Raw genomic sequence first — 7,016 nt, forward strand, 5'->3', positions numbered from 1 at the left:
ATAATGATGTGGACTTTTGGAGATCGGTAATTTAACTTTAAAATTATTATTTACGATATGATATAACCTATGTACATTTATTCATAGTATATTAATTACATATGTTTCTTGAATTGTACAGGTATGCTTCATTAACTAACAAATCTCAGTACGTGCGCCGTCGAACAGAAGAAAAATTTCGTTCCGACTGCATTATTCAGACCGTAAAACACGCAACTAAGGTGATGATTTGGTTTGTCATTTGTGGCAAGAGTACAGGACGTCTTAAAGGCATAATGGGGTAAGACCAGTACAAGGAAGTCCTGCAAAAACAGTTCGAGTCTCGGTCCGGCACACAGTTTTAATCTGCCAGGAAGTTTCACATCAGCGCACACTCCGCTGCAGAGTGAAAATCTCATTCTGTTAATACCACAGCTCAGAGAATGGTTCCCAAATGAGGAACCATTTATTTTTATGCAGGATGGAGCTCCCTGTCACATAGCCAGGTCAGTTAAATCCTTTCTGAAGGAACAAAATACCCCTCTGTTAGTCTGGCCAGGTAATAATCCCGACAGGAACCCCATAGAAAATGTATGGGAAGTAATGAAGAGGGAGGTGAAAAAAGATGCAATCACAACAAAAACACAGCTCTTAGAGAAGATCATCCACGTGTTGTATCATCAATCACAAATGCAGGACACAGTACAGTTCTGCATCGACAGCATGCCACGTCGTATTAAGGATCTCATAGTTGCAAAAGGTGTCTCGAAAAGATATTAAAACTAATGTTTTCACTTTCAAAATATTTTAATTTTTGTTGTGATTATTGAAATAAAATATTTTCTACAAATACTACGTTTTATTTATTTGTTATATCACCTTTGTTATGAAGTAGACCACACATAATCATTTTATCACAATTTATGTATTAAAAAACCAATTTCGTTAGACATAAATCAAAATTTGCTTAAAAACTGTAGTGCTTCAAATAAATTGGCCAGGCACTGTAGAGATACCTTCCTCTTGTTTTGCTGCTGGCAGGGTTCGCGAGAACGACGTTCAGTTCTGCAGTGACTTTTGCCGCAGTCGTCCTCTTAGTTTTCGTCACAATCATCTTCGATAATCGTCTGTCACGATCATTCAACGCATAGTTTTGTCCGCCTTGCGACTTAGCGGACAGTGTTTTTCCACTTTCCCCACACACGGTATAAACATTCGATACGGCTCCTCTTGAAATACCGGACACTTCGGTTCCCTTCATTACGGAATCACCCACCATAGGAGCACCAACAATTTACCCACGTTCGGATTCAGTTAACTCCGGCATAATGCACTCACAACTACACAGATCACTTTTCTGACCACGACTGACCCTTGTAAAATGTCCTTTATTCTTTGCTTGGACATTTAATTCATTAGGTAATTTTTTATTCTGTTAGGACAAGAAAATGAGTGTTCACCTCATGCATTTGAAATCGGCACAGTTAGAAAAATTTTCAATATAATTTCCACATTAGGAACAGTTGATTTCATGCTTAATACAATTTTGTACATGACTTCACCTGAAAAGGTTAAAAACCGTTCAATCTCGTCTTTAAAATTACTCGAGTCAATGTCTTCTTTATACACTATGTGATAAAAGTATTCGAACACCTGACTGAAAATGACTTACAAGTTCGTGGCGCTCTCCATCGGTAATGCTGGAAATCAATATGGCGTTGTCCCACCCTTAGCCTTGATGACAGCTGCCAGTCTCGCAGGCATGCATTCAATTCGGTGATGGAAGGTTTCCTGGGGAATTGTTGCCCATTCTTCACGGAGTGCTGCACTGAAGTGAGGTATCAATGTCAGTCGGTGTGGCCTGGCACGAAGTCGGCGTTCCAAAATATCCCAAACGTGTTCTATAGGATTCAGGTCAGGATTCTGTGCAGTCCAGTCCATTACAGGGATGTTATTGTCGTGTAACCACTCCACCACAGGCCGTGCATTATGAACAGGTGCTCAATCGTGTTGAAATTTGCAATCGCCATCCACGATTTGCTCTTCCACAGTGGGAAGCAAGAAGGTGCTTAAAACATCAGTGTAGGCCTGTGCTGTGACAGTGCTAGGCAAAACAACAATGGGTGGAAGCCCCCTCCATGAAAAACACCACCGCCTCCGAATTTTACTGTTGCCACTACACACGCTGACAGATGATGTTCCCCTGGCATTTGCCATACCCACACCCTGCCATCGGATCGCCACATTGTGTGGCGTGATTCGTCAGTCCACACAACGTTTTTCCATGGTACAATCCTCCAATTTTTTCGCTCCTTACACCAAGCGCGGCGTCGTTCGGCATACACCGGCGTGATGTGTGGCTTATGGGCAGCCACTCGACCATGAAATCCAAGTTTTTTCATCTCCCACCTAACTTTCATAATATTTGCAGTGGATCCTGAAGCAGTTTGAAATTCCTATGTGATAGTCTCCATAGATGTGTGGCTATTACACATTACGATCCTCTTCAACTGTCGGCGGTCTCTGTCAGTGAACAGACGAGGTCGGCCTGTAGGCTTTTGTGCTGTGCGTGTCCCTTCACGTTTCCATTTCACTATCACATCGGAAACAGTGGACGTAGGGATGTTTAGCAGTGTAGAAATCTCGCGTCCAGACGTATGATACAAGTGACACCGAATCACTTGACCACGTTCAAAGTCCGTGGGCTCCTCGGAGCACCCCATTGTGCTCTCTCACGATGTCTAATGACTACTGATATATACTTATATGGGTATGGTGTCTGTTCTTTCGGACATGGAGCTGTCTAGAAGGAAATTAGAATTATATTAATAACTTCAGCTGCAAACGGGCGTTGATATATATCGACGGGAAGAGGTGAAAATGTGTGCCCCGACCGCGGCTCGAACCCGGGATTTCCTCCTTACATGGCAGACGCTCTATCCATCTGAGCCACCGAGGGAACGGAGCATAGTGCGACTGCAGGGACTATCTCGCTCACACGCCCAGCTTGGCCCGCATTCTCTACTTGTATGTCCACACACTACATTCGTAGTGTCCCACCCCAACACACTCATTACTCGTGGAAGACATTCTTACCAAGTCCCGTAAGAGTTCGGGGAATATGTGTGCATCCGCACGGAAGAAGAATGTCATGGCCGGTATTGCCAGAACTATATACTTATATGAATATGGTGTCTGTTCTTTCGGACATGTTCGAAATGGATTTGGTGTCTGTTCTTTCTTTTGTAACAAACAAATTAAGAATAACTACACAGATTCCATTTTTTGCCTTGTTTCACAAATTCTATTATGGTTACTGCAGAAACTAGGTTTCGGGTTATAAGCCCATCTTTACGTACATTACTGATTCCAAAGATGACAATGGAAAGATAAACATGATGATAAGGCAAAGGTAGTCGTTTCCGATTGTTAATGTATCGATCCTTGACTTAATGTAAAATTACTTCAATGATCAATTTTGACACATTGCATATGGAACAACACAATTCATCAATTACACTAATATTACTAAACAACCTAGGAATAAAGTTACGCATCAGCCAAGAGCTTTTTATTTGCTGGTGGACTGAGTCCCGAAGTTTTACTTCTATCCCGGAGTGTGATACCATTTAAAAGTGATGGCTAATTAAATTGGGTTTGCTCGTTTAATAATAGGTGTGGGGATGTACACATTAGTTTTTTAATTTCTAAAATTTCTGACTGGCTGAGTTTAGCCCCCGTTTCCTTTGCATGTAAGAATTGTACGTCTATTACGTATTTTTGGTTGTTGTTAAAGCAATGTTCCTCAAAGGCTGAATCAGGCTTCTTCAATCTCCAGCTTCTATGATGTTCTTTAAGCCTGGAGCAATTTATCCTACCCGTCTGTCCTGTGTAGCAGGACTGATACTCCCGGCATACGATTTTATAAATCCCACTTTTTGTAATGGCTGGTTGCTTGTCTTTTGGGCTGGACGCGGTAACCAAGCGGTTCTAGGCGCTACAGTCCGGAACCGCGCGGCTGCTACGGTCACACGTTCGAATCCTGCCTCGGACATGGAAGTATGTGATGTCCTTAGGTTAGTTAGGTTTAAGAAGTTCTAAGTTCTAGGGGACTGATGACCTCAGATGTTAAGTCCCATAGTGCTCAGAGCAATTTTTTCTTGCCTTTTGCATTGAACAAGCAACTACCTATTGTCTGAGGGACATAGAAAAGCACAGAGAAATCCTTTGCCTTCAAAATGTTACTTATCCTGTTTGACATTTTCCCTATAAAAGATAATCTGCGCAATTTCTTTCCAGTTTGTCTGTGTTTTTCATTGGGGACTGTAGGGACCTGGCTTGCTTCTTAATCTTTTTACCTAGAATTTTGTCCATGATTTTTAGGTTACATTTATAATTTGTGGCTATTGTTTTTATTGTATTAAGTTGCTGCTCATAGTATTCTTGGGACATAGGGATAGAAAAGAGATGTTGTATCATGTGGTGGAATGCTGCATGTTTATTGGCTGTAGGATGTTGGGAGGAAGCCAGGACGAATGCGTCAGCAAATGAGTCTTTTCGATAAATTTTAAATTTATGGTTGCTGTCTTCCATCTTCAAACTAAAGTCCAGGAAATTTATGCCGAGCCACCCCCAACTCCAACTCCAACATGGACGTATTTGACAAGCCCAACAGCGACTAAAGGCCAACGGCCTTGCCGCAGTGGTAACACCGGTTCCCGTCAGATCACCAAAGTTAGGCGCTGTCGGGCTGGGCTAGCACTTGGATGGGTGACTATCCGGTCTGCCGAGCGCTGTTGGCAAGCGAGGTGCACTCAGCCCTTGTGAGGCAAACTGAGGAGCCACTTGATTGAGAAGCAGCGGCTCCGGTCTCGGAAACTGACCTACGGCCGGGAGAGCGGTGTGCTGACCACATGCCCCTCCATATCAGCATCCAGTGACGCCTGTGGGCTGAGAGTGGCACGGTGGCCAGTCGGTACCTTTGGGCCTTCATGGCCTGTGCGGGAGGAGTTTAGTTTTAGTTTAACAGCGACCAAAACTCATGTTTGGGATTGGCGACCTTTTTGTGGTCTGCTTAGATATATTAAGGAAAATTTGAATATTTTTTTCACTACCATAACTCGCAAATTATATTCTATATTCGGTACTTCTATAACACTTTTGCAATAATGTAGAGAGGCATACGAAGAAAATATTTACACCAAATAACTCTCTTACGGTTGTGGGTTCTTCAGTGCATGAGAGGAGAGAAAGAACTTGTTTTCCATGTAAGAGGTGAGTAAGCCTTGTATCACCGTATTCCTGACTCTAGCACTCATCTTACATACCAACAATAATGAGTAATAGCTTTGCTGAGTAAATAAACATGATTCCTTCCTGTATTGCACCACTCATGAAGCAAGAGCAACTTCCGCTGTGAACTCTCTCGTTCTAGTCTAAGGAACAAAACAAGTAAACATGTTACAACAACGAGTCTCCCAGAATGCAGTGTACTGTTATACAGTTTGCTTGCAGTGTTGGAATGAGTTAAGTTCACTTCACTGTTTGATTCCAAGTATGTCCGTGTGCAAAACTGTACAATTCGTTGATGTTTCGCGATGGAACCTAATTCTAAATACGAACAACGTTACAGATACGTTTGGGAATCCTATCCTGAGTTTAAAGTGTGGTTACGTTCTGTTGAAAATGACTCTGAAGAAGCCTACTGTACTTTCTGCGCCGGCCGGAGTGGCCGTGCGGTTCTAGGCGCTGCAGCCTGGAGCCGAGCGACCGCTACGGTCGCAGGTTCGAATCCTGCCTCGCGCATGGATGTGTGTGATGTCCTTGGGTTAGTTAGGTTTAATTAGTTCTAAGTTCTAGGCGACTGATGACCTCAGAAGTAAGTCGCGTAGTGCTCAGAGCCATTTGAACCATTTCTTTTTTTTTTTTTTGTACTTTCTTCAAGTGCGAAATGAATGTGAAATTAAAGCATGGTAAAACACAGCACATTTTCTTATCCTTTCGAAAGTTCTCGAAACGGAAACTTCCTTTTTAAATCGAGACTAAAACAAATGCCATTAACTATAGGAAGCAGGAATTTGCATGTTCGCCGCTGAACATAGTTCATTTCTTTCGTATGATCACTTGTCAGAATTATGTAAAAAACAATTTTCAGATAGCAAATGTGCAGATAACTCCAGTTACACGGAACTAAGTACAGAGAAACTGTCGTAATCGTGTTAGTTTAACAATTTTCGGAAATTTTGCGTCAAGATATTGGTGAAAATGAATTCAGCTTAACTTTAGATGAATCAACAGATATATCCATTGCAAAATTACTCGGCGCTTGTATATTCTATTACAGCACCTCAGTGCAAAAAAATTGTGTGCACGCTCTTGGGTTTGCTGGAATTAGAATCTAGCACAGCTGAAGCCATTGTTAATTCAATAGAAGCGTTGTTGGGGTATCGTAAACTTAACCAGGAAGATATTATTGTAGTCGGAGTTGACAAAGCTTCTGTAAACACAGGAATAAACAATGGTGTATATGACAGACCTATCACACCTGATTATGATGCGTTGTGTTTGTCATTCATTGCAGTTATCAGTCTCTTATGCAGCAGAAGAGACACAGCCAAGAAATAACGACTTTTTGGTTTGAGAAACCTACAACTGGTTTTCGCATTCTTCTAAGCTCCAAGCAATGTACAGGGACATTTATAAAACACTAAATGAACGGGAAGAACCTTTGAAAATTCCAGCTGTGTGTGAGACGTGATGGTTTTCTACTGAGCGAGTTGTTACAGTAATATTGTCACAGTGGAAAGAAATGAAGCTTCACTTTCTGATTGTCAGACCTAAAGAAAACTGCTACATCAGAAATGATGTACAATATGTACTGCGAACCTGCGAGTAAGTTATATTTGTGTTATTTGAAACCAATAGTGAGAATGTTGACCCTACAAAATTACTTCCGGATTTGACAAATTTCATCCAGTCAGCGCGTACGAGAATTATAATACCTACAGCGAAAGTAGATATCTTACAAGTGATGCTGA

The 7,016-nt window shown here is 41.8% G+C and overlaps 1 pseudogene; it reads left to right on the forward strand.

Annotated features, from left to right (window-relative positions):
* Positions 1-4,663: 4,663 nt before the first annotated feature.
* Positions 4,664-4,781, forward strand: LOC124557534 (annotated as a pseudogene).
* The last annotated feature ends 2,235 nt before the right edge of the window (positions 4,782-7,016 follow it).

Source organism: Schistocerca americana, chromosome X (assembly GCF_021461395.2).
Source record: "Schistocerca americana isolate TAMUIC-IGC-003095 chromosome X, iqSchAmer2.1, whole genome shotgun sequence".
Taxonomy (NCBI): Eukaryota; Metazoa; Arthropoda; class Insecta; order Orthoptera; family Acrididae; genus Schistocerca; species Schistocerca americana.